Source organism: Leptodactylus fuscus, chromosome 1 (assembly GCF_031893055.1).
Source record: "Leptodactylus fuscus isolate aLepFus1 chromosome 1, aLepFus1.hap2, whole genome shotgun sequence".
NCBI classification, from domain to species: Eukaryota; Metazoa; Chordata; class Amphibia; order Anura; family Leptodactylidae; genus Leptodactylus; species Leptodactylus fuscus.
In genome coordinates, this window is record NC_134265.1 from 105,793,733 (window position 1) to 105,809,397 (window position 15,665).

At 40.8% G+C, this 15,665-nt stretch overlaps 1 protein-coding gene across 8 annotated transcripts in view; it reads left to right on the forward strand.

The window, feature by feature from the left end:
- Positions 1-926: 926 nt before the first annotated feature.
- Positions 927-15,665, forward strand: part of FBRSL1 (fibrosin like 1) — a 386,529-nt gene continuing 371,790 nt past the window's right edge. For all 8 annotated transcript variants that reach the window (XM_075275111.1, XM_075275070.1, XM_075275129.1 and 5 more), the window contains exon 1: positions 927-1,033. The gene's annotated coding sequence lies outside the window, so the exon portion shown is untranslated. The remainder of the gene's footprint in view (positions 1,034-15,665) is intronic.

The following is a 15,665-nucleotide window of genomic DNA, read 5'->3' on the forward strand; positions in this document are numbered from 1 at the left end:
GTTTGAGGTGACAGGGAATCTCTGGTATGTGTATATCTCTAACACTGTATTCGGTAAGTAGTAGTGAAGAGACTACTGATACCCACTGATCTGCCATCAATATTTTTATTTCAGAAAACTCCTTTAAAACTATAGCCTGTCCATAATACTTGGATAAGTTGTACAAACCAAAGAAAAAAAAATGACAACACAACTAAATTTATAACCCTCACATAAGAATAGAATTTCCCAAAACAGCAAGATTCTGGTGATAGCCCAGGACGTATTCTTCCCTCTGTTGTGGGGTCCATAATGACTTGATACAGCCACCCCTATAACATGCCCCCCAGAGGCGTTTACCAGTCATTCTCCACTTACCTTTGTATGGATAGTTTTGCATTGTTTGATCCACATCCACATTTTCAGACCAAAAAGTGATCTTTCTCATGACCCTGGCAACTCCAGATGTAAAGGATGCAAGATATAAAGAGAGCTAGAAATGAAAGATGTCAGATTCCCACTGCTAACAGAAGTCCTAAGATAACCAAAAACAATGCACCTGTCAAAAGATCCGCCCCTGTGCAGCTCTACCTGTCACATCCTGCCAGGAAGAGGGTTGAAGGGCCAGTGTGACACACAGCACCGTGATCCTAGGGTTAGTTTTTCAGACGTAACAACTGCTATGGAGAGAGAGTTTAGGTGGATTATATAAGTGATGAGTGCACAGTGCCAGCCATAGAACTACTTTGTGCTCCTGAGGGGTGCCATGTGGTGACCCTTCACCCTGCTCAGCTCTGAATCACTGGGAGAGTTACTTGCAGCTGCCTCCACACTCGTCTGCCTGATATCACTGAATCCAGCTCCTGCTCCACCTCCTCCTCCCCCCTCTCCCCTCCTCCGTCTCCTCGCACAATCAAGAAGACTAAGCTTGGGACTTCTTTCTGAGGCTGGTGCTGCGGAGTAATTCACTAGCCTTGCATGGTGCGGAGGTATCTCTTCCGTGCTTTTCTGTCAGCTCGTCCCCATAGAGACCGCCCGGAACCGCCGCCGTGCAGTTAAGTAACCGATTTTATGTCTGTCCTAGCAGAGACTGTCCCTTGCCGGGCTTGTTACCTAGGGGACAATGATTGGAAAGCGCGAGAGACCTCACAGCTTAGGGGTGCGGGGGAGGGGAAAGAAATGTAGGATTACCACACATAGACAGCCATACGGCTTGTGTGAGGTAAACGTCTCTCTGTACTATGTGGTGGGTAGATGTAGTTACAGTCTGCTCAGTGTGTACATGAATCTAGACTGTCACGTCATGTGCACGGTGTCTGTGTGCTTCGGTGTGTGTTTGCTGGGGATAGGATTACATTAGTACTAGTGCACACATTACAGAGCAGATCACTTTTAGTACTTACAGGTTTGTATACCTGCTGTTCCACACCAATATGTCCTCAAGTTCTGTACCTGGACTCGCGTATAGATCCGGAGAAGTCCTCTGTAGCAGCTGTTCACACGTCGGAATTTGCAGCAGAATTTGGCAAGCAGAAAATTTCTACTTCAGGAATCTGAAGCTGATTTTTTCCAGTTGTCAAAAAACGGCGCAGAATCGGATGCGGAATTTGTGGAACGCCCGCTGGATATAGAAAAGCCTACTTTCCATCTATCTGGGTGCTTTTATTGCCCATATCTCAACTAGAAGAGATCCAGCGCTGACAAAATATCTCACTAACGCACCTCTGGGGTCACCAGATGAGAACGTCCTCCTCAGGGGCCACAACACCAGCTGAACCTCACATAAAGGTGAGGAGGCAAGAAATGCACGTCTTCAAGAAAATTATTAATATATTTCACCAATGAAGGATGCAACAGCAGGTATGTCTGCCACATTTGTATTTATTTATTTTTAATTAAGAAATTTATATCTTCTATTAATTTAATTTTTTTTGTATTTTTTAGGATCCACACCAGTAACCACTTGTGGAATCAGAGGGGTTACTGAGGACAACTATATTATGAATTAAGTGAGTATTTTTTATTTTATATGTAGGACAAGTGACTAGAGTCTTTTGCTCCCTGTTGTCAGCCAGTATTGGTTGGTTGGGAACGACAAATATTTGGAATGAGCTTTTCTCACCAAGAGGCTCAAAGTGTAAGGAGTGTTGTGATGAAGTAGGGGAGGGCCTAGCACTGCAAAGTAAAGCCCCACTTAGGATATCATCCAGTTTAGGCCAAAGGGACTGACTGTAGGATAGGTGAATGCAATCTATTGCTCCCTGTTATCAGCAAATTTAGGCTGGTGAGGGGAATGTCTGTAGGATATATGAATATAATACTATTTACACCAGCAAAAGGGGACTAACTGTGCAATAGGTGAATGTAATCTATTGTCCTCTGTTATCAGTCAGTTGTCTGACCAAAAATATTTAATAAGACTTTTGATGCTTAGAATGTACAATATTATTTATGAAAAATATAAAAATAATATTGACATCTGACATCTTGTGTTTCTTTCAGCTACCCAGAGAAACTCCTAAACTTTCGGCACATGCCATTGAAGGTGTTTGATCGCCTGGATGGTATCCTCTTGTGATACCTGTGCCAGGAGGATACCCCCACGAGGAGGCCCATTAGTCACACTAAAAGGCATCACATTGCAGTGAGCAGCCCATCCCGATGCCCAGTCTGACCCAAGAGATTTGATTGCAGGAAGCAGAAGGCTTTCACTGGGTGGCCAATTTTCACAACTGCATAGGCACTATCAGCATGTACATGTGCAGCAGACACCACATTAAGAATCACATTACTTCATTTGTAAGACTTATTTTTAAGTGGTCCTGATGGCTGTGGATGCTGCCACATATAAATTTATTGCTGTTGAAGTAGGTGCCTATGGTAGTACTCGGGACACTCGGGCACTACTGATAACGACTTAGACACTGAGTGCTGGTAGATCAGTTGACTTTACCTCCTCCAAGACCTCTTCTAGTTACCCCTCATCTAGTCCCCTTCGTCATGGAATCAGATGAGAAGTTTCTGCTGATGGTCAACCTGCAATGACCATAGCCAAGGATGGGACTGGATGCCTGAAAGATGGTCTTCAACATGAGGATGAACCAGACATGATGCTTTGTGGGGTCCACCTTCAGGATCATGGCTAGCAAGTGGAAAATCTTAACCCATGCACTGCAATGGGATAATGACACAGTTGAAATGGTCATCAAAACTGTCTGTGTGCTCTACAACTATGTTCGACAGCCCCAACACAGATGGAGAGTCACAAGTGGTTTTTGGTGAACCAACAGTCAACTGTAATTTTGGTTGTGCATCCAACTCTATTATATAGTTTAGGAATGCCTTCACATGACTCCCAAAGGTTTCCTGCCTTGGCAATTTAACAGCCTCCGTGAAGAGCAACCTGACCACGGTATCTGGTAATCTTGGCGCACCTGAAGTATACAGTTTATGAAGTATGCGCTACCATTTCACTCCTTTCCTACTTGCAAACCCTCCCACAGATTATATGTCTGGATTAAAATTGTATTTTTGATATAAAAATAAAAATTTCTTCTTTGTGTCTTTTTTTTTTTTCTTCTAAATTTGTTGTACTCATTTTTAAATATTACTCTGTATTCAAAGATTTGCAGCATGTTTCCTGGAGATATATTACCTTAAAATGATCATAGTCACTGATGTTTTGGGGGTATGCTGTGTAAGGTAGCTCTGAAAGTCAATGAAGGGACTTGGTCATTTTGCTATTTTAATTTTATGTGTGGCAAGTACTACATTTTAAAGAGTTATGCTGATTCTGTTTCCCAACTAGGGCAGTTTTGATACATTAGCGGGCGTAGTTTAATCTTTTCCTAAGTTGGCTCTAAAACACTCCCCCTTCCCCACCCCACACACACACACTTAGTTTAATGCTCCTTAAGTAGCCCCCAAATAATGCTCCCTCTGTCACCTCAATAGATTATATACCAATAATATTAGAAAACAAATTTATACTCACCTAACCCTGTTCCCAAGACTGTAGTGATGTCTGTGACTCAACACTCATTGTATCTCCTTGCTGCAGACAAGGATGCAGATAGAGTTGAGATCACTACCTACCACCCAAAACAGTGGGACAGCGCTTGAAATGTGGGCCTGTCCTGCTTGATCTGAAAGGGCCCCCTCTACAATAGGGCCCGATGTGGATGCACTGTTTTTCCTATGGTTAAGGAAGCCCTGAACCCAACAGTACCCAGCGGACACCACTGATTCATAATGGGATCCTTTATGGTTTTGTTGTGGTTACCATAGGTTTGATGACAAAATTAGTGCTAGAATAGGGGAGTTAGCCTGTGACCGATCACTGTTCTCTTCTTTAAGAAAGTCATTTTCACAACTGTATCTTGTGTTTTCCATAAAGTGGCTTTTAGAAATATATTGTGGTTATTAAACACTGTGGTAGATGTGGCACACATTTGGTGCAGTGTGGCATATCTAGTCTGTGCTGATACTTTTGAACATGTGGGTGTAGATTCTCAGAACAAAAGAGGAATGGCTTAAATATGTGATGATGTATCAAAATTCTGTTGTGAATCATGGTAAATGTGTAATGTCTACATTTTCCAACTGCCTGTCTACATTTATCAGACTGGCCCAGTGTTTTTATTTCTCCTTAGTGAATGACAGAATGCATGGGGTTATAACTGCAATGGTTTTGTAAACCGCAGCATGTCTGCTGCACATATTTTTCCACAATGTGTGGATTCTCATCCACTTTGCAGGGACTGTAAAAGGGACTCTTTCTACCGTGATCAAACTGCAGCATTTACACCACGTGGGACCCCAGCCTAAAACTAGTTAAAGAAGAACATGAGCATTAGTATGGTTATTAAGGGTTATTTGTGTTTTGGTGTTTTGTTTTTTTTTTTTGTTTTTTTTTTGGGGGGGGGGCATATACGACTATTTTTTTTTTTATTAAACAATAAAAAAAAAATCCCAGAGGATCCTGGATTTTTTTTTTTTTAAGTCACAGATTAAAAAATTAAATGAAATGAAAAGTCATGAAACACCATTTTACTAGTAACTATCCAGTTTCACAGTTAAAAATGCCAATAACTGCAGCCTCAAAGCCAGTAGATTAAAATGCTTAACTTATTGCTTTCGAGAGCTCAGTGGGGGGCTCAGTTACCCTTTAAAATCCAAGTGGGAATGATTTACAACAAATTTATTTCAACTATTTCATATTCACTCATTGATGTGTTCATTCATCACAGCAGAAAGATGTATTTACTCCATACAAAGTAAGAGGTCTAATAAAGTGAGCACTATTTGTCTTCTGCCCTGATCTCCTGGCCCCATTGTCTAAGCACTGACCTTTCATGATCTAAACAGCTAGTGTACAGCAAAGTACTATGGTAAGGGTCAGGAAGCTTTGTTAGTGAGGCAATGTTTTTTAAATTAAATATGCAATGTAACAATTGTAAACATGTCAACCCCTACATGAAAGTCATTTAAGGCAAACCACAAATGCAACCAATTAATTATTTGACTACATTTACATTTCATTGTGATCTTTGCCCTTGGCTTTATTTTTGCAAAGATGATCCTTTTCTGGTGGATAGAATGTTTCACTGAATACAGGCATTAGAGTGGTCTGTCATAAACCTGCTCTGTGGGGGCAGAGGATACCCCCATAGAGCTCGATCCTTTGTTGTACAAAGCCATCGAGCCTTGTTTAAAGGAATGAACATGTATTTAGCTGCCATATTATACTTTTGTGATGCTTCAAGGTACACATATGAAATGCACAGGCAAAGGTTCCTCTCTAACTAGACTACTTTAAAGCCCAGACATGAGGACATCATGCACATTCTTTCCCCCTAGTGTTTTCTCCCCCTGGAGTTTGTTTCCAAAGGCCATGAGAGAGAGCATGGAGCAGCACGACTCTGTGCTTAAAAGATCAGAGAGAGACCTGTACCAGGAATATACTGTATATACTTGAGGTGCCAAGGATGCTGACCCCTGTATTATGGAGATGAAGAATTACTGTATGAAAATAATCCAGTCTTTGTGCTCCAGTAAATGTAAGTAATATAAAGAAAAAAGCTGGACATACAGGTTTACCTAGCTGCTGGTCATTTGGGACAGGAGAATGGGCTGCCAAAGACACATTTTGTCTATTAGGAGCACAAAGGAACTGTTGGACACATCAGATTATTAGCCTATCTGGTTGACATTAGTTATTTTATGCATAGTTGCCTAAGGGGCTGTTCACACAAAGGAATTTGACACAGAATCCACCTCAAATTCTGCCTCCCATTCATTTTAATGTGAGGAATTAGCTGATTTTTTTTATTTTTTATTTTTATTTATTTATTTATTTTTCTGCTACCTGATTTATTCAGCTAGAAGAAAAAATATGTGACCTGCTCGTTCTTTAGGAGAATTCCACCTGAGAACTCTCATTGAAATGAGGAAGAAAATACACTTTTTCCGTCAGTGCGGAATTGGACATGGAATTTGTCAAAATCTGCTTGAGAAGTTTTGAATTTGGTGCTACTTCTAATAAAATCAACGTGCAGTGTCACTCTTCTACAAATTTTGCTTGAAATTAAGTGTTAAAATCTGCTTCAAATTCATCGTCAAAATCCTTGTTGGAAATTTTCTGCTTCATAAATTCAGTGTCAGATTCCTACATGTGAACACCCACTAGTAGTACTGATCTATTTACAATGGCCAACCATCATACTAGTTTCTGAGTGATGATAGAATAATCATTTATCATCCAGGTTGGTTGTGCCTTTGGAATCATCTGTATTGGCTGTGCATCCTATAAAGGTAAATTCCCTTTACGTGTACTCTAGGCCCTAAGCCTTGTACAGCTCACTTGGAAGTTGTTGCCAGGCAGCAAGGACGCTGTCAGTCAGGTTCCAAGGATTGCCACTTGTAAATGTCGGCAGGATAGATCTTTCTTCTGTTGGTGGTTTGGAAAATCTTTATGTGCAAATGGGATACAAACAAGATATAGTAGGCATGAGCAGCAAAGTTCAATTAGCCTGTAATCTCAAGGGAAAGTAATATAAATAACTGATAAGAGTTTGCAGTATGTGTTGTGTAACAGACCAATGCCAGAGGATGTTAGATACAGTAGGTCAATTGAATGGGAAAATCTCCCATAAAGCTAGCCATACACATTAAGGCTGTAAACAGCCACATCCAGGCCAGAAGTGAAATTCAAGGAGAAACACATCGATCGGCACTCCTTTGCAGGGCCGAATTACACAAGTCAATGCAAATTCAGTGGGGATCGAATGATCTCTACTGCAATTGTCTCTACTGCATTGAACTTTGGCAGTACATCCCGATTCTACAGGCCAACGTGCTGCTGATAATCTGCATCTTGTATTAGTTGTTCTATTAGACAGGGCTATTATGCGGGATGAGCGTTTCTTTGAATCCACTATAGGTTAAGGCTCCATGTAGTGGGCCGCAGCACAAAAGGCACTGCGGGAAAAACTAGGGCGGCAACGAATCAAAAGTTTGTCCTGCTGCACTTTTCGCAGAAAGTCCGCAAAGGCTTCCTCTGCAAACTTGCTGCTTCCATTATACCTATAGGGAAACCACTGGCATTTCCGTAGGTATAATTGACATGCTGCGATTTCCAAAACTGCAATGGTTTTGGAAATCACAGCATGTCTGCTGTGTGTACTTTTCCACAATGTGTGTATGGCATTCGCTAGAATCCCATCAATTTTGCCATGACTGTGGGGCCACACGGTGGCTCAACGGTTGGCACTGCAGCCTTGCAGTGCTGGGTCCTGGAGTTCGGATCCCGTCAGGGGCAGGGAACCATCTGCGGGGAGTTTGTGTGTTCTCCCTGTGTTTGCGTGTATTTCCATCCCACATGCCAAAAATGACATACTGAGAGGGGGAAAAAAATGTACATTGTGAGCTCTGTGTGGGGCTCACAATCTACATTAAAAAAAAAAAAAAAAAAAATTGCCGTGACTGTAAAATGTAATGAAAATAAAAATGCGACCTTTACGACACATGGGACACTAGTCTTATGGAAGTCTAGCAAAATAGTTTGGAAACCACTTATATGATGTTTTAGGCGCTGTTAGTGGTATAGGTGTTATAGCAGTTGTGTCTATGTCCCAAGAGCTCATTTGCATACAAGTTAAAAATTAATTTCTCAGCAATAAATTTGCACTTTGACACAAAACAAATGAGGATCACTATGACACTAACTGTCCCTATATCATTATATAAGTGGTGTAGAAGTAATTGTGATGGTGGTAGATTCCCTTTGCTTGCTTTTACTAATAATGGTTATCATCGCATCATAATATATATATACCATGTTTAAATACAAGTTATGTTTAATTCTAAAAAATAAAAACCAACCCAAGTAAATGATACAGACACGCTCCCAACAATACTGTTCACATACCTTTGCAGATGATAACTGGATAAATAATGTAACTTAACAAACTAACTTTTCAGCAGATATTTGTCAGATGATCATTGACCATATGGATATTATTATAGCAAAGTTATGATTTGTGTCGATTATGTGTAATGTTTCTCCAAGGGTCCTATCTTCTCAGTAGTACGCTCATCATAAGAGTTGGCTTTAGTTGACTGTCTTGACAGAGAATAGCTATTGTATAGTACAGCGTAGTCTACAAGTATATGAGAAGAACTGAGTAGGGCAGGAAATTATTGTATTTGGAGTGGAAGTGCACAAGGTTTATGTAGAATATGAAAGGGATATCAGGAGGTAATATAAAAGGTGGTATTAGATGTATGACTATAATGATTAAAGGGCACACATTTCAGTTCTTAATCTTAGAGATACTATCACATAGGAAATGTAGTACAATCTGCTGGCAGAATGCTGTAGAGCAGGCAGTGCTAAGCAGACTGATATATAGCTGTGTTAGAAAAGTACCAGTATGACCTCTATGCATTTATTGCATGCTAATTCTGAGTTTAGTAGTCTTGTGGGCTTTACTTGATGAATGACAGATATCTTTCTATGAATACTCATACAGGGAAGACTTTTCGATCACTCATAACACTCATATGACAAGTAAGGGCCATTTTAGATTGCTGTGTTTGGTCTACAAAGCATAGTGCATGTGATGGATGTATTTCCCAGGCTGGACTGAACTGAACTCCTGTGCTATCTACAATGCTAGAGAGTCTTATGATGTTGTAAGGAGTCCTAGGTCCTCTTCAGGCTCCAGGGCAAGTGCTGCCTCTGAACCCTCTATAGCTAAACCCCTGGCTGCAGCCTAAATGTGGACTATGTTTCTCGGACCAAACACAGCTCTCTGAATGGGTCCTATTACTGGAACTTCTTAAAAATAAAAACTATATATCAGCTTTGTCTTCCAGCTCTTTAAAGGAAAACTGTCCTTACATGTAGCATGTTAAAGAAGTTGTCTGAAAAGAGGTCAGCCCTTTGCAGGTTCCTCATTCAAGTTTTACATGTCTTGTTGACATGTATACTTCTCATTGCCCATATAAGTATAAAACACCCATAGAATGACAAAGAAGCATTGCATAAACACCTCAGCCATGTATAGATGGAATACAAGTGAAGTTATGTAAGGTGCGTTTACTTATTATTTGTACGTGGCTTCATGTCTTCCTGTAGGAGTTTCTCTTTAACTCTCCTGTGGGAAAATGCCACTGTCATTACAGATACCCATTTATATCCAACCATAAGTTACATGAAAGCATCTGTATAAACAAATGTATTGTTTCAATGCCATTTGCTGACAAACTGCCCTGAAATAGTAGTTCGGCCATAACAGGAAACATGCCCAGGGCAACACATGAATAATAGGAAATAAATAATCCAATGCTTGCCAATGAGTTTACACCAGGGCTGTGGGTGCAAAGTCTGGGGAAGAGAAATGAGTAGAGTTCTCGTATTCCCAGAGGTGAGAGTCCTGGGAGAGGACTGTGGAGGCTTTCTCTTGAGAATCCTCGCTTTAGCACTGAAAATACAATCATAGGCCTCTCTCTCTGGCTGGCTTACTCAGGCTTCAAAGGAGGCTTTTGTTTAGATAAGAATGAGAAAGACCCTGCAGCTGATAGTTGCCTTTTTTTCTTTGTCACATGTCACTTTGAATGTTAACATTAGTAAAACCAACTGGTTTGCTTTTCTTTTAGAAATTGATTCATAACGTATTTTCTACATAACTTGAAGGAATGCATAAAAATGCCTGTATTTAATACACAGAAGAATATACTCTAGTCACATCTCTATATGGCGTGTCTCGTGAACTGTGTGCAGCCATCTCAAGATACATTAGATGTTGAATTAATTTTACCACTTTTTGTTGAATTGCCTGAACCTGATATCTAGGGACAGAATTAGGCCATATACATATTGGACATAATGGATATTAAAAATAAAAAAAAAAGCTGTTTTTCTTGCTGCTGACAATGTGATTTATCCAGTAGTAATAGCCTTCTGTTATCTCTTTTATACGTCATAATTCTCATTAGAATGAGACTGATTCCCAGTGTTCATAATAATAATAATAAGAAATAATATCTCAGAATTAGAAATCAGATACAGAAAATTATGTCTTGAATAAGAAATAAGTGATTTTATATTTAATGCAATTCTAGGACAGAATACAGTTGCCAGGTTGCCTTAAAATTAGCCCTGGCAACTGGGTTTTGTTTCCTGCTGTCCCTCGGTGGCCGGGTACTTCCATCTGTTGTGATATCTACATGGACAGCAGTGAGATGAGGGATTCTTTTTCATCTTTTTGTGCAGCAATTGTTCCTTAGCAAGGCTGTATGGACTTGGTTCTGAAATGTGTAGTTGCTACTGTTACTTTTGGATCTAGGCTAATGTTTGTCCAGGAAGTTTTATTTTGGGCTCCAGCCTCTTTGTTCTCGCACGCATTGTATATATTTTCTATTACTGTTTAATAATCTAGAATAGTTGCTAATCTATCACCTGTCACTTCCAATTCATTCTTGAATAGACAAATATAACTATTTATAAATATTTGTTTTTGCTGCAAGAAAAGGATTATGTCAGAAATAAATCATCTACTTTGTTTTATGTGTTTTTTGTTCTTTGCTTATAGACAGAAAGATTTACCCAACTTTCAGTATCTTCGCTTCAGCTATTATAAAGCTAGTCATATATAAGCTGACATGCAGAGATATGTGAAACGGTGAAGTGATTTTTCACGTGTAAAACCATCCCACTGTTACAAATGCCATTCAAGCTCATACAATGGATGTGCTGTATACTTCATAGTGGGTCTTCCATGTCAAACCATCCAAGAATAGCACTGTCCAATAGTTTATCTGCAGAACACGAGACATATTGTAACTGTTCAATGCAAGGCATGAATACATTTTAGGTGTCTAAAATTGTTGCTTAGCAGGGTCATGGGTGTTTTTACGTAAAACCATTTGACAGAAGAACACTGACCCCGATGTAAGTGCCGACCAATCAGAGCAGCTTTCATTGCTTAAAGGGGTTTTCCCAGCTTGGACAAAATTGGTGTATAGGCAGGGAATGTTGTAAAAATACAAAATAAGCATTACTTGCATGCTTACTCCCTTACCTCCTAAGACCCTAATGTGAAATTGCCCAAGACTTTCAACCACAGGTATGGTATCCTTATAATATGTGGTGTTCCAATACTAATGAAATAAATTCCAAAAAACTGTTCTATTGCAATGTGTTTCTCTTAAGGCTGAGTTCACATCTGTACTGTGAATCCCATTTTTCTTATCCTTTATAAGATCAGGAATTTGGAATACAAGCTATAACTAATTGGTCGCACAATGGACACCGCGGCATCCTGTGGACTCAGTTACCTTATAATGGGGTTCATTGGTGTTCTTCATTTTATCAAAGTTGGTCTGTACTGTAGATATAAATTGGATGTTTTTCAGCAGATACAAGATTTATGCTTTTTGCGTCTTGCTATTCCTGGGGATCCCTGTGGGTGTGTTATTTGTGGGTTTGTGTATTATGAGCGATTGGTTGTGTTTTACAGAAGTAATGTTCTATATATTTCTTTTGCATTATAAGTAAAGAATGTGAAAAAAGTATCAGAATATTGTAATTTGTGAGATCTATAAATCTCTGTAGTCACCCTCGCATTGTGTTCCATATGAGAGATGTTTGCCTGATGTATTATTTCACCCTCTCCTTTTCTGCCAGGAAATTCAGTCATTTTATTCTTCATTATTTCCTTTGCTTCCTTGGTCTGTAAAGGGGTTAAGCACAAAAATAATGATTTCAGTCCAGAAAATGGAGTACATAGCACAGCTATTTCTAAGAATAAATTCATTGTACAAAGGCTTCTAGCCTTCACAGGGAGATAACCTTTATTGTTAGCAGTGTAATGTAGAAGCAAAAATATACATTACCTGACATTAAAGTTAGATCCCTGGGGACTTAAATTGTATAATAAAAAGGTACTGTAGGAATGTTTTATTACAAGAAGCAAATCTGAATTATTCTTAGCAGTGGGAAAGGTTTAAGACTTATTTGGAAGTCTGTTTAAATTGCCTGATAAGTGTAAGTAATGTGAACAATAATCACTGCTGGAGAAAGGTCTGCAAGTAGTCGAGATCTGAAGAATAATTGTCGGAAAGTTAATTTGCTTCCTTAAATGAATTATTGTAAATATACACTTGAGGCACATCAGTATTTTTCTAGGTGTTCTCCCCACCCCCTCATGGTTTTTTTGTATGTCATTGTAATAGTCTAATAACTGTCTGCTCAAGTGCCCGGGATGCTCAACCCTTTCGGTAGGCATAAAAGGTGTGAAATTAAGGTATTCTGGTACTTTTCTTCTGTGGATAATATTGGGCAAATTGCCAGGGCAGCAATTCAATGACATTTCTTTAGACATGAGAAATATAAGGACCATGCCAAGTCTACAGCTGTATTCAGACAACAGAGTGTCATTCAAGTTCGGAGGCTGTTATGCAGTCTTAGGGGGCATTCACATGGAGGAAGTTGGTGCTGATTCTGGCACGATAACACACAGCAGAATTAGCACTGAAAAAAAGACTCCCATTGACTTCAATGGGTTCCGTTTTCCGTGCGGAACCCATTGAAATCAATGGGATGCTTTTTGTCCCATTGATTTCAATGGGTTCCGTTATCATGCCAGAATCAGCGCCAACTTCCTCCTTATAGTCAAATGGAATACAATTGGACTGCACATGGACCTATTGATTTCAATTGGGCCACTCACACAAACCTCTGTTGTTTTTTTTCACATGGGCCCTCAACTCTTGTGAAAAAAAAAATAGAGCATTTAAAAAAAAAAAAAAAAATTATAATCCCTTTTTACTGGATTGGAATAGCGTATTTCAATGTGTAGTTTGGGTTTTTCATTCTGAACAATAAAAAGTGGCATCTGTTTTTTCTTTTCTTTTTCTTTTTGCTTCAAGGTCCTGGAGACTGCATTGAGGATAAAAATAGATAACTATTGAGGAATTCCCTTAGGTCCAGTGCACACAAAAATAGATAAATATCAGTTGTGTGAATAATACCTATGGGAAATCCACCCCCACACACACAAATATCTCATAAGTGGACCCAGCAATTGTTGTCCCTTCCACTTTTTTTTTTTTTTTTACATGCAGTGACTTGGTGGTTAACATTATTATGTCAAACCTCACATCGGTATATTCAAAAATAGTTTTTTGAAAATTGTCTGTTGGTCATTTCCCCCCTCCCTCCCCAAATACTAGCAGTACTAGAAATGTGCACCTGCCACTAGTACCTGAGCAGACTACTAGAAATTGCTATGTCTTTCAATAAAAAAATATTTGACATGAGGCATATGAATATCCTGAGATGGTAACTAGAGATGAGCGAACACTAAAATGTTCGAGGTTCGAAATTCGATTCGAACAGCCGCTCACTGTTCGAGTGTTCGAACGGGTTTCGAACCCCATTATAGTCTATGGGGAACATATACTCGTTAAGGGGAAACCCAAATCCGTGTCTGGAGGGTCACCAAGTCCACTATGACACCCCAGGAAATGATACCAACACCCTGGAATGACACTGGGACAGCAGGGGAAGCATGTCTGGGGGCATAAAAGTCACTTTATTTCATGGAAATCCCTGTCAGCTTGCGATTTTCGCAAGCTAACTTTTCCCCATAGGAATGCATTGGCCAGCGCTGATTGGCCAGAGTACGCTGATGTAGCAGAGCCGAGTGTGCATAAGGGTTCTAGTGCACCCTCGGCTCTGCTACATCTGATGGGCTGACCGGCACACGGTGTAGTTGAGCAGAACTGGCTCAACACTGCTAAGTCTCTGCATACCCATAGGAATGCATTGGCCAGCCTTCGGCCAATCAGCGCTGGCTCTGCCGGAGAAGGCGTAGTCTAAGGTCGGACCTGAATGGAGACTGGTGTGGAGCGATCTTAGATTTTTTATATTTAGACTAGAGATGAGCGAACAGTGTTCTATCGAACACATGTTCGATCGGATATCAGGCTGTTCGATGTGTTCGATTCGAATCGAACATCATGTGGCAAACTCCAAAAAAATTTGATTCCCCTCCCACCTTCCCTGGTGCTTTTTTTGCACCAATAACAGCGCAGGGGAGGTGGGACAGGAACTACGACACCGGAGGCATCGAAAAAAATCGGGAAAAGTCATTGGCTGCCGAAATCAGGTGACCCCCATTTTAGACGAATAGTGGATTTCAAATCCGGGTCATATGAGAATGTGAACTTTGTGACTAAGAGACAGGGATAGCTGTACAGGCAGGGATAACTAGGGATAACCTTTTATTTAGGTAGGAATGTTATTAAAAATAACTTTTTGGGGCTCTATCGGGGGTGTAATTGTGATTTTTGTGACATAAACTTTTTCCCATAGGAATGCATTGGACAGCGCTGATTGGCCAGAGTACGGAAATCGACCAATCAGCGCTGGCTCTGCTGGAGGAGGCGGAGTCTAAGATCGCTCCACACCAGTCTCCATTCAGGTCCGACCTTAGACTCCGCCTCCTCTGGCAGAGCCAGCGCTGATTGGCCGAAGGCTGGCCAATGCATTCCTATGGGAATGCAGAGACTTAGCAGTGCTGAGCCAGTTCTGCTCAACTGCACCGTGTGCCGAGTGTGCACACTCGGCTCTGCTACATCTGATGTAGCAGAGCCTGCTACTGCAGAGACTTAGCAGTGCTGAGCCAGTTCTGCTCAACTACACCATGTGCCGGTCAGCCCATCAGATGTAGCAGAGCCGAGGGTGCACTAGAACCCTTATGCACACTCGGCTCTGTTACATCAGATGTAGCAGAGCCGAGGGTGCACTAGAACCCTTATGCACACTCGGCTCTGCTACATCAGAGGTAGCAGAGCCGAGTGTGCACACTCGGCTCTGCTACATCTGATGTAGCAGAGCCTGCTACTGCAGAGACTTAGCAGTGCTGAGCCAGTTCTGCTCAACTACACCGTGTGCCGGTCAGTCCATCTGATATAGCAGAGCCGAGGGTGCACACTCGGCTCTGCTATATCAGATGGGCTGACCGACACACGGTGTAGTTGAGCAGAACTGGCTCAGCACTGCTAAGTCTCTGCATTCCCATAGGAATGCATTGGCCAGCGCTGATTGGCCAGAGTACGGAACTCGACCAATCAGCGCTGGCTCTGCTGGAGGAGGCAGAGTCTAAGATCGCTCCACA